A 19,050-nucleotide genomic window follows, 5' to 3' on the forward strand; every position below is an offset into this window, starting at 1 on the left:
GAGGTTTATGAAATATCCTCGTCTCAGCCTGTGATTTCTCTGAAAGCAAGAAAATTACTAAAAGCCCGTGTGAAAATACTTCAGCCAAAGTAACATCAATCTGAAGAAATGTAAGGATTCCAGCATGTGCTACCATCACGCATGTGCTGATGAGAACATACCTACTGAAAAGCACTTTTTAGGGCCTCTTATTTGCAGATTTCCTTTTCGGAAAGGAGCAAAACGATTTTTGTTTTGGTTTCGATGCGGTTGTGTCATTTTGACAAACCCGTTCTTTGATTTTGAAGTTTCAAGAACTTTCTCTTGCACTCAGAACTGCTCATGAGTTTTCAACATCTTTTAAATTACACGGAATGTGGATAGACTCCTTTCCTGTGAGTTTAATGAAGGAAGGCTTTGGATGGCTTTAAAGGTTGGTTAACTTCACTTGACACAGCCAAATGCTGTGAGTGTTGCCAGGGATAGATGGAGTAAGCTAAATGCTTTCTGGAGGGTTTAAGTATTCCTAGGCTACTAATTAGAGAGATTAAAAGGAACCCTTCAGAGAAATGGTACCTCAAAAGTGAGACCAGAATTGTTTATCAGAGCAAAACAGAAGAAACACCAGGCATCTATATTGTTGATAGGAAAAAAAAAAAAAAAGAGAGGGATTTACTATCTGAATTAGTGATGAATCGTTTAATCTGGAAATAACATAAAATGCCTACAATTCAATAAATTTCTATCTACCTTTGAACACTTTGAAATTTCCAAATTGTATTAATGTTAAACAGTAAAGTAAAATTTTGTCTCAGCTCTCATATTCAATTGGGTACAGACTCATCTAACTGTCCCCGGCCCAGCTAAGATGCTCAGATTCAGAGTGACTCAGTTCAGGAGTGCCCCATCTCAGGGCTGATGCTCTCTGCCAACCTGTGCAAACATTCAGAATCAACTGAGATAACTCACTTAGTTCTTTTCCCATTATCCACTAAATGGGAGACAGGAGTGGGCCTAAAGTATTGAGAATGAAGAGAAACTAGTCTAGACTTCACTTTCTCCCTATATTGGGGTCAAGCATCTGCAGTTAACACAACTTAGAACTATGTGGAAAGATCTGATGGATGCATCACTAAAGCAAAAGACCAAAGTGCAGAACAAAAATGCTGTATTTGTTGGGGGAAATATGTCTGTAAATGCATGAACTATCTACAAAGAGATCCAAGAAATGGAACTGTAATACCGGCTAGTCTGAGAAAAAGAATTTGGGAGACAGAGGGCAGAATGTGGAGGTGGGAGAGATTTTTCACTGTGTACTTTTTCAAATTGTTTGGATTTTGGTCTCATTTGCAAGCAATATGGTTCCACGCACACACAATAAAGATTTTTTTAAGAAGAACCAAATACAAGAAGTCTCCTGAGAGAAAGGTCTCACTTAATGCTTTGATGCCTTAATACTTTTCACATGAGGAGAACTGCAATAAAATTCAGGCTCTCAGGAGAGTCAGCAGATGGTGAGGAGAAAATTGGAGCCCCCAGAGGTAGCACACCCGGAGGGTGGAGTGAGAGGAGGAGTCATGCTGTCTCGAGCCATTTGTCCGGCCCCTCCTTGGGCAGTTATGGAGAAGTTGAGTGGTAGGCAGAATTCTAAGACAGCGCCCAAGATTCCCACCCCCTGGTATACACAGTTTGTAAAATCTCCTCACCTTGAGTGTGGGCAGAATCTGTGAATATGATAGGATGTCTTCCTGTGACCAGGTTTCTTATCAGTTGTCTTTGAATCCAAAGGGAGATTATCTGGTTGGGCTGGACCTAAACATGTGAATCCTTAAAAGGGCTCAGCCCTTCAGGAAGTCAGAGACACATGCCCCTGCTGGCCTAGACGCAAACATCCATGTCAGGAACTGTCTACAGAGACCACACGGCCAGGAACTGTGGTTGACATCTGGGAGCTGAGAGTGTTCCCCAGCCAACAGCTACCAAGAAAATTGGCAACCTTGGTTCTATATATGGAATTCTGCCAACAACCTGAATGGGCCTTGAAGGAGTCCCCGCAGGCCTCACACGAGAACTGCAGTGTTCTCAGCTGTAATGTGCCCAGATTTCTGACTGAGGAGACCTTGAAATAATAAATGGGTGCTGTTTTTGTTTGTTTTTGTATACCAAAGGACCTTTATTACTTTTCCTCTAAATTCTTAAATACTTATAAAATGTCCATGCTCTAGTTATAATATCATTTTATAGACATTTAAAATGCATCTTCATTTATAAATATTTTACATTTAGTTCATAGAACAGATCATTTAATGCGTGCCGTTTTAAGCTGCTAAATTTGTGGTAATTTTTAGACAACAATAGAACACTAATAAGGTTTTTTGATTAGAGGAGCCCAGTGGGTTATGAGAGACTCCAGTGGATCCTAATCCTGGAATCCCCAGTCACTTATTATGAGAGCTGTGTAAGCAGGAAAAGAAGGACCAGTTTTGGGGGGAGGGATGCATTATTTCTACCTGTCACATATCCTCCAAACCAAGTAACTTAATTTTGCCTTGTTAAATCTAAACTTTGTCATATAGTACTCCTTATTAGTGTAATTTTTAGTAAGAAAGAAAATAAAAACCCAAAACCTCCTCCTCTTTAATATTATATTTAAATATTTACATTTCATTTGTTAGTGCTTTTCCATTAATTTTTTTTTTTTTTTTTGGTTGCACTGGGTGTTAGTTGTGGCAGGCGGGCTCCTTAGTTGAAGCATGCAAACTCTTAGTTACGGAATGCATGTGGGATCTAGTTCCCTAAACAGGGATCGAACCCACGCCCCCTGCATTGAGAGCACAGAGTCTTATCCACTGCGCCACCAGGGAAGTCCCAGTGCTTTTCCATTAATTTTTAAAATCTAATGAATTACCAGCATCCTAACAAATAACAACTTTATGCTACTAATGAGGGATTAGACAATATACATTATTTAATTTATAATACAATAATTTCATTTTCTCATAACATAAAACAGAAAGTCTTTCCCCAGAAAAATGCCATACCTGGAATAAGTTCTCTTTTTATCCTCCATCTCTGGTTCTTTCTTTATATCATCATTGTGCTGACAACTAATGCTGAGAAGAAAGTTCCAGAATGACATTCTGGCCATTTTGCCCATAGAAATATCACCATTCCCTGCTGTTTGTGGCCTTCATGTTTATTATGTAATTAGTTATATAATAAAAAGGTTAAGTTGGTCTTGAGATCATATTGCTCCATCACTGAAGACCTTTGCAAAGAAAGTAACCCCCTCCAAAAACAGGCTCCACCTGGATATTTTATTTAATGTAGGCTTAGATGGAAATATTCTCTTTCTACTCTATTTATCTTAGTATGATTTTTAAAATATTTCATCTCCTTTCTACCACTACTCCGCTGAATTTGTTCTTGTTAAAACTATCCTTGACCTACTTGCCAAGCCAATGGACACTTTTCTATCCTCATCCTTCTCACTTCTCTGCATCATTTGGTACTGTTGACCACTCCCACTTTATTGAGATATGACCCAACCACTCTCACCTACCTGGCTTTTAGGAAGGGCTGCCTTCATGAGGGCGTGACCTGAGCGGTGGCACAGGGCCCCATACTCAGGGCCTCATGCTTGGCTCTGCTGTCGCCATCTTGAAATTCTTAATAATTTTTGGACAAGAGATCCCACAGATTATACAGCCAATTCTGGTTTTAGAGCATAATTTTGTTTTGCTTTCTCTGCTGTGATCTACACATTCTTTCCCCGTCTCGTTTGTGGCCCCTGTCTTCTGGCATGAATACTGATATTACCACACTTGCTCTTTGTGACTTTTCACATCTTCCCTTGGTAATCTCTAACTACAGTTATTGTTTTTGGACAGCCTCTAAGTCGTTTACCCATACTTCTATGTCTCTCACACAGGCCTGTGAACCTACCTCCTAAATATTTCTTTCTACTTTTTAAAAAAAATTTATTTATTTTATTTGTTTATTTTTGGCTCTGTTGGGTCTTCATTACTGCGCACGGGCTTTCTCTAGTTGTGGCGAGCGGGGGCTAATCTTCATTGCAGTGCATGGGTTTCTCATTGCGGTGGCTTCTCTTTTTTTTTTTTTTTCGGTACGTGGGCCTCTCATTGTCGTGGCCTCTCCTGTTGTGGAGCACAGGCTCTGAGGCCATGGCTCACGGGCCCAGCCGCTCTGTGGCATGTGGAATCTTCCCGGACCGGGGCACGAACCCGTGTCCCCTGCATCGGCAGGCAGACTCTCAACCACTGCGCCACCAGGGAAGCCCTTGTGATGGCTTCTCTTGTTGCAAAGCACGGTCTCTAGGCACGTGGGCTTCAGTAGTTGTGGCATGCAGGTTTCAGTAGTTGTGTCTCGCCGGCTCTAGAGCACAGGCTCAGTAGTTGTGGTGCACGGGCTTAGTTGCTCAGCGGCATGTGGGATCTTCCTGGACCAGGGCTCAAACCTGTGTCCCCTGTGTTGGCAGGCAGATTCTTAACCATTGCACCACCAGGGAAGCTGGTATTTCTTTCTGCTTTTTATTTCTACTGTTATTCTTATTAATTAAGCCCAGTCATAACCATGGTATAGACCAGTGCAGTAGTATTCTAACTCAATTTGCTAACTCCAGTCTTGCCTTCTAATCCATCCACTATCATGATTTTCCCCTGGAATACACCTTGTCCCTTAATCCAACCTTCCTACTACAATGAGCATTCTTTCTAAGATAGTTATATGATTTTACTATATTCCTTAAAATTTTCTATGATTTCCCAGTGTTTTCAAGATAAAAGTTCAAACTCCTTAGAATTAAACACAAAGCTCTCATATTATGAGCTAACTCCTATCTTTCCAGGTAATTTCTAGCCATATATCCACCAATCTATCTGTCGCTGTGATTGCATTAAGGGTATTTCTTACATGGTCAGTCTGAATCCATGGCACCAATGTAACACTAGGCACAATATAAATGCTCTAAACATGTTCTTTGAACAAATGAATGATATCAGCTTGTTTTAGTGATTTATAGTCAAGATTAGAAAATAGTCAAACCTAGAAAATAAAAATGAATATTATGGTGCAACCAGTTTTTCTAAGTGTATCATAATATACTTCTTTTATGAGTGTACATCTCACCATAGTTGAGGCTTGCGTTATTAGTTTTCCATCTCAAAGAATTTTTATCTTTGAAATCTTTCTAAAGCTCAACATTGTGATCATAAATGAGACAGTCTATCTTTGTGTTTCCATGGCTCTGGGAATTCTACGAGAAATCGCTATTGGAGACAGATTCAACTGTTGTCCAGATAGTAGGGAAGATAAATGCCTCATTGCATCCCTCAAATAAGGATGATAAAAGTATCAGTACCCTTTTCTCTCTTTCCATTCCCAAGTATCCAATGCCCTCTTTTAGGCTCTAGAATACTGAATTTCTAACATTTTTGCTCATTTACTCTCAAACAGAATTTTACAAAAACAACCCTCTCACACATTTTTAAGTTGATATCCATCTTTTATCATCACTTTAAATAGTTGCAAAGGATCTAAGTCAGATGTTTAATAACTCTTTTAGATGTACCCAATGGAAATTATATATGCTAGTAATTTGATGACCCCATCATCCATTTAAAAACACAGGTACAAGTTCTTGTACATGTACAAGTTTAACAACTGGAAAGTTTACATTATTCATCTCCTTTAACTTTTATTTCCATTACACTTTCTCCATAGGATTTTCTCCTAATATTAGTAGTTTATATGCTTGAAAGTTATTTTAATCATATTTCTTGGGAATTCCCTGGTGGTCCAGTGGTTAGGACTCCACACTTTCACTGCTGAGGGCCTGGGTGGGGGAACTAAGATCCTGCAAGCCAAGCAGCCAAAAAATATATATATATATATCATATTTCTTTACAATAAAAACATGTGCATATTAAAATTAAACATTTTTAGATTTCATTTTTATTTCCTCTGGCCGTAGACTTGAAGTGTTAATTTTTTAAATACTGAGTTGTACATTACAAGGATTATGAATTCATAATAGATTTGAAAGACAAAAATAAATGATATATTCTGCTGAATAACTATTAAACAGAATAAGATTTTATGGAAAATGCATTTCTCAGTGAGATTTATAAGGTTTTTAAAAATTAGTTCATGGATGAATGTTACTGAAAGCTAGAATAAAGCAGCATTCTACAAAAAAATGCATACAAAGAAAAGAGAAACTCTTTACATAAATAAAAGGAGAAAGAGTTTTGATATACAATTCATTTGGTTATTTGAACTTCTTCTAAGGTCATATATTAAGAATTACATAGTGATCTATAATAAAAAAATTTTTTAAGTTGTCTAAATACTGAGTAGTTAGTACTGAAAATATTTAGTAGCTGAATACTTAAGTAGTTTTTCTGTTTTGTTGAGAAGCAGAGTTGGAAACCATCCAGCTTGCCGAAGGATTTGTCACCCACTTATTCGTCATTCAGTTTCTCAATTTGGGGGAACTATATCAAAAAGGCTTTACCAAGACTTATCAAATTACTACTAATGAAATCTCTTACTCCTTCACTGGAGAGGACACTTCTTTAACCCAGCAGGCTCAGAAAGGACTGAGGAAATTAAAATATTGTTGATGTCAACAACTTTTCCAATAAAATGTTGTTAAACATTTAAACATCTTTTCATGTACTTTTGATATTTTTTGTCAAAATTTGGAGCCGCAGATTTAGATTGAAGGACGATATCCACTATATAACACTAGTTGACAGTCCTCACTGTTAAGCCAATCAGCCCTATGAGATAAATTCCAACTTCATTTTTCTTAATTTTTTTTTTTTTTTTTTTTTTTTTTTGCAGTACGTGGGCCTCTCACTGTTGTGGCCTCTCCCGTTGCGGAGCACAGGCTCCGGACGCGCAGGCCCAGCGGCCATGGCTCACGGGCCCAGCCGCTCCGCGGCATGTGGGATCTTCCCGGACCGGGGCACGAACCCGTGTGCCCTGCATTGGCAGGCGGACTCTCAACCACTGCGCCACCAGGGAAGCCCCCATTTTTCTTTAATTTTTGAATTTTATTTTATTTATTTTTTTATATAGCAGGTTCTTATTAGTCATCAATTTTATACACATCAGTGTATACATGTCAATTCCAACTTCATTTTTCAATTCAAAAAACTTGGTAATATAGGTGTCCTTGTGACAAGAAGCTCAATTCTGCACACTAGTTCTAAAATAGATGGAGCGCCGAACGGAGCTGTAACATGAATTTCTTTTGCTAATAGATCAAAAACAATGTCATGTTCATTGTTTCTTACTAACGGTCTCTTTCCTCAGCTCTCAAGGGGACTGGTTCTCCATTCTGACTTTGTCCAAATAAGGAGTTTTCTTGCACTTTCTTTAGAAGAAGGAACTTTTCTGTAGTAATACGACTCCCAGAATACCTTTCACTAAAGCAATCCCTAAAGGGGCGTGTCTTATGGTGCAGAACTGCTGAAAGTCCGGGAGTTGAATTACACAATCAAACTCTGAGACAATAACAGGCTATGTTTTCTTTCAAATTCCTACTTCCTGAAACGGAGGCCGTTTATGAGAAACAGTATATTTCAGGGAGGTTGTGCCGTAATTAACTTTTTTTCAGAGTTAGATTTGCTAGTTTTATAGTGTATTTCCTCTACTTCGAGATAAAGGTGAGTATCAGCCTTTTAATGATAAAAACTCAGTAGATGTGGGTATAAAAGATGACATAGTTTTTAAGGAAGTATTTTCTTAAATTGTGACCGTTTCCACCTGGTGGCCTTCTCTACATTGAAATAACTTTGGAGCTCCAAGAACATTTGCACTTCTGAAAACTCCCCAGAAAGGGAGGGGGAGGGGAGAAGGACCACCTACAGCAGTAAAGTTAGGTTATTAGGGAGGGGAGAAAAGAAACCAGTTTCTTTTCTTTTTTATTTATTTTTGGATGCGTTCAGCCTTCGTTGCTGTGCGCGGGCTTTCTCTAGTTGCGGTGAGCCGGGGCTACTCTTCGTTGCGGTGCTCTGGCTTCTCATTGCAGTGGCTTCTCTTGTTGCAGAGCACGGGCTCTAGGCGCACCGGTGTGGCTCGCGAGCTCTAGAGCGCAGGCTCAGTAGTTGTGGAGCACGGGCTTAGTTGCCCCAGGGCACATGGGATCTTCCCGGATCAGGGCTCGAACCCGTGTTCCCTGCATCGGCAGGCGGATTCTTAATCACTATACCACCAGGGAAGTCCCGAAACCAGTTTCTTTTAAAGACGTAAATAATGGGGACTTCCCTGGAGGTCCAGTGGTTAAGACTCCGGGCTTCCACTGCAGGGGACGCAGGTTCCATCCCTGGTCAGGGAACTAAGATCCCCCACGCCGCGCTGGGCGGCCAAAAAAGAAAAAAAAAAAAAAAAAAAAAAAAAAGGTTTAAATAATAAAGTCCTCAAGTCATGAGACTTGCTAGAGCTGCTGCTAGTGAACATCTGGCTTTATTTATCACTGAATTATGATTGATTACAGGAATTGGGATTACTTATTTAAAAATTAACCTTGGGACGCTTGCCTGGAGTACATAGGTAGAGATAATAGAAACTGTCACTTTTATGATGGCTTCAATAGTTTTGCCAGGAAACAGATAAGGCTGAAAAATTGCTCTTCTCATTTGGGATGAACCCCGCAGGGAATTCTGGATGTGGAGAAGCATTATGTAGAGAGAAAGTATGAAAAATTAAAATCCTTCGTATTTATATTCAAAAGAGTCCTTTCATTAACCAATTTTAGCATTTAAAATTAGGGGTCCAGATGACTTTTTAAAGCCACAGATTAAAACCTTTAGAATCGTTTGGAATTTGCAGGTGGGTGAGGGCGCAAAGAGAGGCAGGATCAGAAGGGAGAGGACTTTATGTCACAACATAATGGCATCTCTGTTTGCTTCTATCTCCCTCTCCCTTTTCGTTTTACTTGATGCAGCTAGTAGTACGCTTATGAGAAACAATATTCGGTTTTGGTTGGCTGATACTTCATTGTTAAGAACATTTTTAATTCTTCACATGTAATCAGTGTTGCTGTACAAGTCTATACATGATGGTTCATCATAGTCTCAAATTCTGTTGTTTCTCCTCTTTCCTCCTTGACCTCAAATTCAAGTGAACCAAAAGAGTATTAGTAATTGTACCACAGAAGCTGTGCACCCCTAGGTCTGAGTGGTGTGTCAGCAGATGACATGACTGCATGGTGTGCATTATTTTGGGTAAGGGTGGGTGTAGGTTAATTTACCACTTGGATAACACAACAGATGTAAACAAAAGCCACATCAAGTCTTTATATCCACTGACCAAAATAATTTACTTCTGTCTTCCCACCTCCTTTGTCCAAATCCTGTCAACCTGCAGCCTCAAAAGAAACAAAACACTTGAAATTATTCTAGCAATAATTTACTCTCCACTTTAAATGTCTTTTTGAGTCTGAGATGAATTCTTCAAGTTCTTCCCCCAACAAGACTCCAGAATTTTATAGCATCCACTTGCATGAGTAGGGAGACAATAACTACTTTAAACTCTGAAAAAATATTTTTTGAAGTTAAAAAAAGCTATATGTAAATTATGATCGATATTATAAAATCTCACATAAAATAATACTGTGTAATGAGCACACCTGATTTGTTAAGCTGTAACAATCCCCCCTAAAGTGCTATGTGATCTAAGTTTGGGTTTAGAACCTGGAATTTTCCTTAAGAATAAGGGTGTGCATTTCAAAATATTTCTGAAATTCCATGGCTTCTCCCATTCCAAAATTTCACTGACCCCTTTCCCAGAACACAGCACATGTACTATTTTCCTGTCCCTTAATCTTTTGCAGAGAATGACAGCTTTTCAAAATAAAATGTTCATTGTAAATGCTTTTATTTCCTGATATTTTAAGTTCTATGGGTTGAAGAACTTTAACAGGAATGGACATTCAAACTTTTATTGTAAACTCATTCCATATTTACGTTTACTGTATTTGTTGCCTCTCTATATGGGGGACTGTTTCTTGTTATTGACAGTGACATCTATTTTTTCAGGATGTTGTGATTTGCTCTGTTTATAGAGATCAGTGGAGTAGATGAATTTAAAAGTAAGAATATTATCTGATGCAATCATTCTTCTGAAGAACAGAAAGAGATGATCATAGCTTAAATATCAGTTATATATTAATATCATTTGCCCAAAGTATGGTATACAAACTACTGATTTTAGGTATCACATATCCAAACTGAAAATTTGAGTTGTGTTTAGTTTAATGTGCATTAAAAATATAATTAGCTTTAAAAATGTAAGATTTCATGGATATTATTGCCCAGAAAGATGTAAAGTAAAAAGAGAGCCACTTTACTATTGATTTTAAGGAAATGATTAAATAACTACTATTACAGATAATATGCAGATATGGTCAAGATTGTGAAGGTGGCATGTAAATGGCTAAAATTTTGGAAATACTGCTGTAATGTGTTTGAGAAGTGGATATTTTCCGAACCAGTGCAATATCTTTGAACTTCACTGGTCCTTGGTGACAGAGCTCAACAGATAATACAATCTTGAAATTCCTGATTATAGATGTACAAAATATAGATAAAGAAATGCTTTATCAAACTTTTATCAGACCTGTGGTCCTCATGAATTGTCATAAAATTGAAGAGATGCAGCATGTAGCTAATATTTTTTGAAATAAGAATCATAGAGAGGGTGAGTTATCCCAGAGAAAGCATTATAGCTCCATTTTGCTGGTTTCATTGAGACACCATTATCTCTGAAGTAGGGGTCAGATTGGGGCTGAAGGGTGGGAGTTGGGGGAGCATCATCTAGGTCCAGGGCCATTAACATAACATGGTATGTGCCAGTGACCATTAAAATGGTCATATTGGCAGTTTCTTTTTGGGAATTCATTCTAGGGAGGAAATAATTCTAAGTTAAATCCCGTGGAGACCATAGCTCCTATGCTAGCAGACCAGGCCGACACTGATCTTCAGTTACTTGCTGCTGAATTTTGAGAGGTGGAAATAGCATTACAGAATCATAGAGTTGGAAAGGACTTCAGAGACCTTAGCAACCCCCCGAATTTTATTAAAAATATTTTTTTCTTTTCTTAACATTAAAAAAAATTATTTTGTATTGGAGTATAGTTGATTTACAATATTTTGTTAGTTTCAGGTGTACAGCAAAGTGATTTAGTTATACATATACATATATCTATTCTTTTTCAGTTCTTTTCCCATATAGGATATTACAGATTATTGAGTAGGGTTCCCTGTGCTACACAGTAGGTCCCTGTCGATTATCTATTTTATATATAGTAGTGTATATATGTTAATCCTAACCTCCTAATTTATCCCTCCCTCCACCTTTCCCCTTTGGTAATCATAAGTTTGTTTTCTAAGTCTGTGAGTCTGTTTCTGTTTTAGAAATAAGTTCATTTGTATAATTTTTTAGATTCCACATATAAGTGATATCATATGATATTTATCTTTCTCTGTCTGACTTACTTCACTTAGTATGATAATCTCTAAAACCCCCCTAATTTTAGAGGTGAGTAAATTGAGGTCTAGCAGGGAAAGGTGACTTGCCTAAATTCATACAACTGGTTTGTGACAGAGCCAGAATTAGAATCCAGGTATTCTAATGTGTGATGAATAGAAAGAGCCTGGGAGCAAGAGACTTACTGTATGGTTGGGATCCAACATGAAGTGAACAGATCAGAGTTCAGGGAATTCGTGAACAGGCAGTATCTAAAAGTCTAAGAAGCCATGGAAGCAGGTCTCTCTCCTACTCACCATAAATGACAATCTGTCCACCAATGCTAAATAAAGATAGTTAATAATAAGTATCCATTATTCGTTAATGCATATTTATTGAGCATATTCTGTACAGTAGTCCCCCTTTATCTATGATTTTGCTTTCCATGGTTTTAGTTACTCTCCATCGGAAATATTAAATGAAAATTTTCAGAAGTAAACAATTCCTAAATTTTAAATTGCCCACCCTTCTGAGTAGCGTGATGAAATCTCGCGCTGTCTGGCTGGGGCGTGAATAGCGTGGATCGTCTGTTTGTGGAGTGTAGCCGCCCATTAATCACCTGGCGGCCATCTTGGTTATCAGACCGACGGTGGCGGTATCTGATCGGCATGTACTGCGTTCAGGTCACCCTGATTTTACTGAACAGTGGCCCTAAAGAGCCAGAGTAGTGATACTGGCAATATGGATATGCCAAAGAGAAGCCGTAAAGTGCTTGCTCTAAGTGAAAAGGTGAAAGTTCTCGACTTAATAAGGAAAGGAAAAAACATCGTACGCTGAATTTGCCAAGATCTACGGTAAGGACGAATCTTCTGTTCGTGAAATTGTAAAGAAAGAAAATGAAATTTGTGCTAGTTTTGCTGTCACACCTCAAACTGCAACAGTTTTGGCCCTAGTGCATGATTAGTGCGTAGTTAAAAGAGAAAGGCATTACATTTGTACAGTAAGATTTTTTGAGAAGGAGGGAGACCGCATTCACATAACTTCTTTTACAGTATATTATTACAGTTCTATTTTATTATTATTGTTAATCTTTTACTGTGCCTAATTTATAAGTTAAACTTTGCCATAGATAATGTACGTAGGGTATATATAAGGTTCGGTACTGTCAACGAAAATTCACTTACCAAGTTAAGAAGAAAACGTTAGTATCGAAGAAAGGAAAAAATAAATTGACGTTTGCAGTTGAGCAGGCATTCCCACCTTTGAGGAGGTCTGGTTAATGTATAATGCAGATGAACACGGCACACTAAAGGGGGAGGGAGGAGGACCAAACGGACAGAGAGAGAGAATTTTATGCTTAAATTTTCTTGTCCTGCTTTAAAATACAAATTTTATTTCATCAGTACTATTCACGGTTTCAGGCATCCACTGGGGTGTCTTAGAACCGATCCCCTGTGGATAAGGGGGGGCTACTGTATGGCAGTCTTATTGTTACAAGGCTTATATACATTATCTTATTTAATATGCACTACAGTTTTGTGAGTCAGGTACTATTATTTGTCGTATTTGTTTAATAAATGGTAATAATTATTATTTCCACCTCTTTGCTGTTAGTGTGACTCCATTACTCTACCTCATGGCAATACACTTCCTCCACCTCTAATTGCAACCATTTGCTAGAAGTCTGCCAGTGGTCTCTTCACATCCCTAGCAAGTGAGATGACATACCTGCCAGACCAGACTTTCCCCAGTACCTGCAGCTGTGTTTGTCCTTCAGGTGCCTTCCTGACTTGAACAGATAACTCCAAAGGAGGTTCTAGCCTTACTCCAGGCTCCTGCATCCTGCTATTAAGTGCACTATGCCTGCCCTATACACGATAGGAGAGATCTTTTCTTAGGAAAACTTTGATAAAGGTTAACACTCACTGATGAGGGTTTGGATTAGTCATCTGTGATAGGTGGGAATGTAGGGGCCAGGCAGAGTGGTAAGGATGTCTAGTTGCAAAGTAGGGCTGAAAGAAAAACAAGATAACACATGCAGTAACCATACCTAAGTTAACCATAGGACATAGTAAAAGAAAGTGCCACCAAAACATGTACAGTGTCACCATGTTTTGTTAAATCACTTCTGAATATATGTAGGCATCGTAATTGAGAGGCAAAAATCAGACTGCTTAATTAGTCAAAGAATACTCAAATTTTGAAAACTTTTTAAAACTTCATTATAAGTATTATAACCATGCACAGAAACAATGATATCAAAATATTTATAGCGCTTATTTATTAGTGAGACCATAGGTAATTCTTATTTTCTTTTTTACCATATTTTTTCTCCAGATTTTCTACAATAACACTTTTTGCTCTCATAATAATAAACTGTTTCAAAAATCTAAATTCTTAAATAATATATCAGAGATTACTGTGGCACAACCTTCAAGACTTTTATAATTTAAATACTTCTTGATCAGGGCTACTGGGAAACATCCAGTAGGTTGGTAATACCTCTCACCTGCAAGCTAGTAGCCACTATGTGTGAAAAAGGAAGTCAGAGTGGAAGAAAAGCATTACTTATTATGCAGCAGATTTCAGAAGTTCCACAGCATCTCAACACTGTAATTCCCCCAAGTCACTGTTGTCAGAGGAAAAGCTTTTTAGACTGAAAGCTGCACACGTACAAAGTGAAAGGCTGAGTGAACATGAGGGAACCAAGGAGTTCCCCTGGCCAAATTTTTCCGAAAATATGTATCCCTTCGGGTCATCCCATCTGCTCCCACTCAGCCTCTTCTGAATGCATAGCTCTTCTAAGAGCTGGTCTTTCATTTATTTTACTCTCCTGGAAGGGTGTAGGCATTAGCTGAGGCAGATCAGGAGTTCAATGTGGACATCTGGGAAGTATCATGCTTATTGGATATCCAAGTGCACGTGTCAAATAAACGTTTGAAAATATGTTTCTTAAAAGTTCAAGAGAGAAGTTTGAACTGGAGATAGAAATCAGATGACTGTCAACCAATACGTGGTGTTTAAAACTATTAACTGAATGAAATCACCAAGGAGTGGATTTAGATTGAGAAAGGAGGGCCAGAGACTGAGCCTTTGCACATTCCAATACGATGGGGTCCAGGAGAGGAGGGGGAACCAACCGAAAAGTCTGAGAAGGAGTGATCAGTGAGGTAGTAGGAAAACCAAGAGAGTGTGGTATCCCGGAGGGCAGTAGAGGAGGAAGGGATTGTGTCACATGCTGTTGGTAGGTCAACTAAGATGAGGAGTGAGAACTGACCATTGGATTTAGGTATGTGGAGTTTATCAGTGACTTTGACCAGGGCAACTTCAGTGGAGTGATGGAACAATAGTCTGATTGCAGTACATTTAAAAGAGAATGGGAAAAGACAGGTTGAAAGCTCAAGTAGGAACAATTCTTTCAAGGAATTTTTGCTGCAAAGAGCAATAGCTACTGATGAAAGTGAAGTCAGGAGACTTTTCTCCTAAGGTGAAAGAAATAATGGCTTGTTTGTAAATTGATAAGAATGAGCCAGTGGAGAGCAAAAACTTGGTGATGTAAGAGGCAGAGAGAGGAGAGTGAAAACGTGCATCAATGTGCTTGAGTAGAGAGAGGGGTAGAATTATTATGTGAATGGAATGATTGGCTTTAGATAAGAGAATGGATTATGGTTTTCTCTGGATACATGCCCAGTAGTGGGATTGCTGGGTCATATGGTAGTTCTATTTTTAGTTTGTTTTTTTTGTTTGTTTGTTTTTCAGTACGCGGGCCTCTCACTGTTGTGGCCTCTCCCGTTTTGGAGCACAGGCTCTGGAGGAGCAGGCTCAGCGGCCATGGCTCACGGGCCCAGCCTCTCCGCGGCATGTGGGATCTTCCTGGACCGGGGCACGAACACGTGTCCCCTGCATCGGCAGGCGGACTCTCAACCACTGCGCCACCAGGGAAGCCCCTATTTTTAGTTTTTTAAGGAACCTCCATACTGTTCTCCATAGTGGCTATATCAATTTACATTCCCACCAACAGTGCAAGAAGGTTCCCTTTTCTCCACACCCTCTCCAGCATTTGTTGTTTCTAGATTTTCTGATGATGCCCATTCTGACTGGTGTGAGGTGATACCTCATTGTAGTTTTGATTTGCATTTCTCTGATAATTAGTGATGTTGAGCATCACTTTTCATGTGCCTCTTGACCATCTATATGTCTTTTTTGGAGAGATGTCTATTTAGATCTTCTGCCCATTTTTGGATTGGGTTGTTTGTTTTTTTAATATTGAGCTGCCTGAGCCATTTATATATTTTGGAGATTAATCCTTTGTCCGTTGATTCATTTTGCAAATATTTTCTCCCATTTTGAGGGTTGTCTTTTCATCTTGTTTATAGTTTCCTTTGCTGTGCAAAAGCTTTTAAGTTTCATTAGGTCCCATTATTATTATTATTATTATTATTTCCATTACTCTAGGAGGTGGGTCAAAAAAGATCTTGCTGTGATTTATGTCAAAGAGTGTTCTTCCTATGTTTTCCTCTAAGAGTTTTATAGTGTCCAGTCTTACATTTAGGCCTTTAGTTCATTTTGAGTTTATTTTTGTGTATGATGTTAGGGAGTGTTCTAATTTCATTCTTTTACATGTAGCTGTCCGCTTTTCCCAGCACCTTATTGAAGAGACTGTCTTTTCTCCACTGTATATCCTTGCTTCCTTTGTCATAGGTTAGTTGACCATAGTTGTGTGGCTTTATCTCTGGGCTTTCTATCCTGTTCCATTGATCTGTATTTCTGTTTTTGTGCCAGTACCATATTGTCCTGATTACTGTAGCTTTGTAGTATAGTCTGAAGTCAGGGAGTCTGATTCCTTCAGCTCCCTTAAGATTGCTTTGGCTATTCGGGGTGTTTTGTACCTCCATACAGATTTTAAGATTTTTTTGTTCTAGTTCTGTAAAAAATGCCATTAGTAATTTGATAGGGATTGCATTGAATCTGTAGATGGCTTTGGGTAGTATAGTCATTTTCACAATATTGGTTCTTCCCCAGTGTTCATTGCAGCACTATTTACAATAGCCAGGTCATGGAAGCAACCTAAATGCCCATCAACAGGCAAATGGATAAAGAAGATGTGTTACATATAAACAATGGAATATTACTCAGCCATAAAAAGGAATGAAATTGGGTCATTTGTAGAGACGTGGATGGACCTAGAGACTGTCATATAGAGTGAAGTAAGTCAGAAAGAGAAAAACAAGTATCGTGTATTAATGCATATATGTGGAATCTAGAAAAATGGTACAGATGAACCAGTTTGCAAGGCAGAAATAGAGACACAGATGTAGAGAACAAACATATGGACACCAAGGGGGGAAAGTGGCTGCAGGGGTGGTAGTGGGATGAACTGGGTTATATGAACTGACATATATACACTAATATGTATAAAATAACTAATATGAACCTGCTGTATAAAAAATAAATAAAATAAAGTTTAAAAAATAAAATAAAACAGATAACCAAGAACGACCTACTGTTAAAAAAAATTAATTAATTAAAAAGAGTTGTTACAATGTACACTCTCACAAAGCGGTATAGGCAAGTGATTTTAGCCTGGTTTCATCCAGTGTGCTTTGTAATTTTGCAATTATCTGTTTTTATTAGTTTCACATTTCTCAGATTTACCTGCCTCCATGTGAATCAGATGGTCCAAACATGTTAGTGAGACCAACACTATCCATTTAATTGCTTCAGGAGGTAAGAGTTTTTTAATCACCAGTTAAGTAAACAAATCAAAGGGAATGTCTTACTGATAGTAAATTAAGATAATCATTTCCATACACAAAAGACAGCATATTAATTTTTTTCTAGTAAGATTGATGAAATGTTATTGCGTTTATGAAAGTTTCAAATTAATATTTCATTTGATAATATGCAAATTTTTAGGATTGTGAAATTTTTAAAAATTTGTATCAAGCCTTTTTTCACAGTAAGCTGTAAGAATTCAGAACACATAAAGTTTCTGGTTTAATGATTGAACCTAAATACTTGGAATTGATAACACACTACTAGGTTGTCATAGATTTTCTTATTTTTAGATACAGATTGTGAGGGTTTTTTTTTTGGTAACTGTACTGTGATTACACAAGATAATTTATTAGGTAAAACACACTAAAGTATCAATATTAAGGAGAAAACAGCATGATGAATGCAACCTAATTAAAAATAGGTATATTTTATTATTTAATAAGTACTATATCTACATCTACCTGTGTATATACCTATTTATATACCTATCTATCTAGAGAGGAGGATACAGCAAATTTAGCAAAATATTAAAATTTGGTGAAACTGAGGAAATAGTTTTCTGTATACTTGCAGCTTTTCTATAGATTTAAAAATATTTCAAAATAATATACTGAATATAAAGCATAAAAATAAGCAACAGAACCAATTTACCAAGTTAATTTGACATAAATTTGTAAATATTACTAATATATGATGAGCTTTTACAATTCAAGGAGTTTGGATAAACTTATAGCAAAGGAAATAAATGACATGAATGGAGAATATACAAAAGAAAAGAAGTCAGATACACATAAAAATCATGTTTTTTCTCTATAGAAATTAAATCATATTAAAATCAAATACATTTTCATCAATAAAACTAGTTAATTTCTTCTTCATTTTTTTGTTGTTGTTGTTAATGCTGAAATAGCAGGAAAGGCTCATGTATATAATGATTGTGGGAGCCTAATTGCCACAAGCTCTGAGAAAAGCAATTTGACAGTATTTATCTAGATCATTAAAAATGTTATATACTCTAGTCCATTAATCCTGCTTCTGTAATTATTTCTTAAATAAAATGATCTAGAAGGCAATTTTGCAATTTTGCAATTGCAGCTGTTTTTACTAGTTTCACATTTCTCAGATTTACCTGCCTCCATGTGAATCAGATGGTCCAAACATGTTAGTGAGACCGGCACTATCCATTTAATTGCTTCAGGAGTTAGAGTTTTTTAATCACTAGTTAAGTAAACAAATCAAAGGGAATGTCCTACTGATAATAAATGAGACCATCATTTCCATACACAAAGAGAGCATATTAAAGTTAATTTTTTTACTGACATAAAGAGTTCCTTGATTTTTATCTCAAGCATTAAAAAATCTATTTTGTACTCTATGACATCTCAATAAACATTTGTTGATTTTCTTTTGAACACACACACAAAGAAAAAAAAAGAGAATTGGGTGATTCATCTCTGACAGCAGATGGGAAGGCAGGGTGTGGGGTGCAGCTGCTGTTAGATTGGTAGAGGGGGGTGGCAGTCTGTGGAAATCCTCTTCTGATTGCTGAGAATGAAGGTAGAGGAGGGAGAGAAAGTGTGAAATAGGCAACTAAGAGATTGGAAGGTGAATGGACCCAAGAAGTGCTGTGTGATTGCAGCATTAGTTGCTGAAGTTCTGTTTTGCTGAAAGCCTGCTTTCGGTTTTAAGGTTCATTGGATTCACTGGCAAAATAACCACTCGTTTCACATAAATAGCTTTCATCAATTCTTTAATGAAAGGTGATTCAACTCAATTTCAATATACAATCATTAGAAG

General features: G+C 37.6%; 1 protein-coding gene across 1 annotated transcript in view; it reads left to right on the forward strand.

The window, feature by feature from the left end:
• The first annotated feature begins 7,549 nt into the window (after positions 1-7,549).
• Positions 7,550-19,050, forward strand: part of ALPK1 (alpha kinase 1) — a 118,703-nt gene continuing 107,202 nt past the window's right edge. The window contains exon 1 of the mRNA XM_059066614.2: positions 7,550-7,673. The gene's annotated coding sequence lies outside the window, so the exon portion shown is untranslated. The remainder of the gene's footprint in view (positions 7,674-19,050) is intronic.

The sequence above is a fragment of the Kogia breviceps genome, chromosome 6, assembly GCF_026419965.1.
Source record: "Kogia breviceps isolate mKogBre1 chromosome 6, mKogBre1 haplotype 1, whole genome shotgun sequence".
Taxonomy (NCBI): domain Eukaryota; kingdom Metazoa; phylum Chordata; class Mammalia; order Artiodactyla; family Physeteridae; genus Kogia; species Kogia breviceps.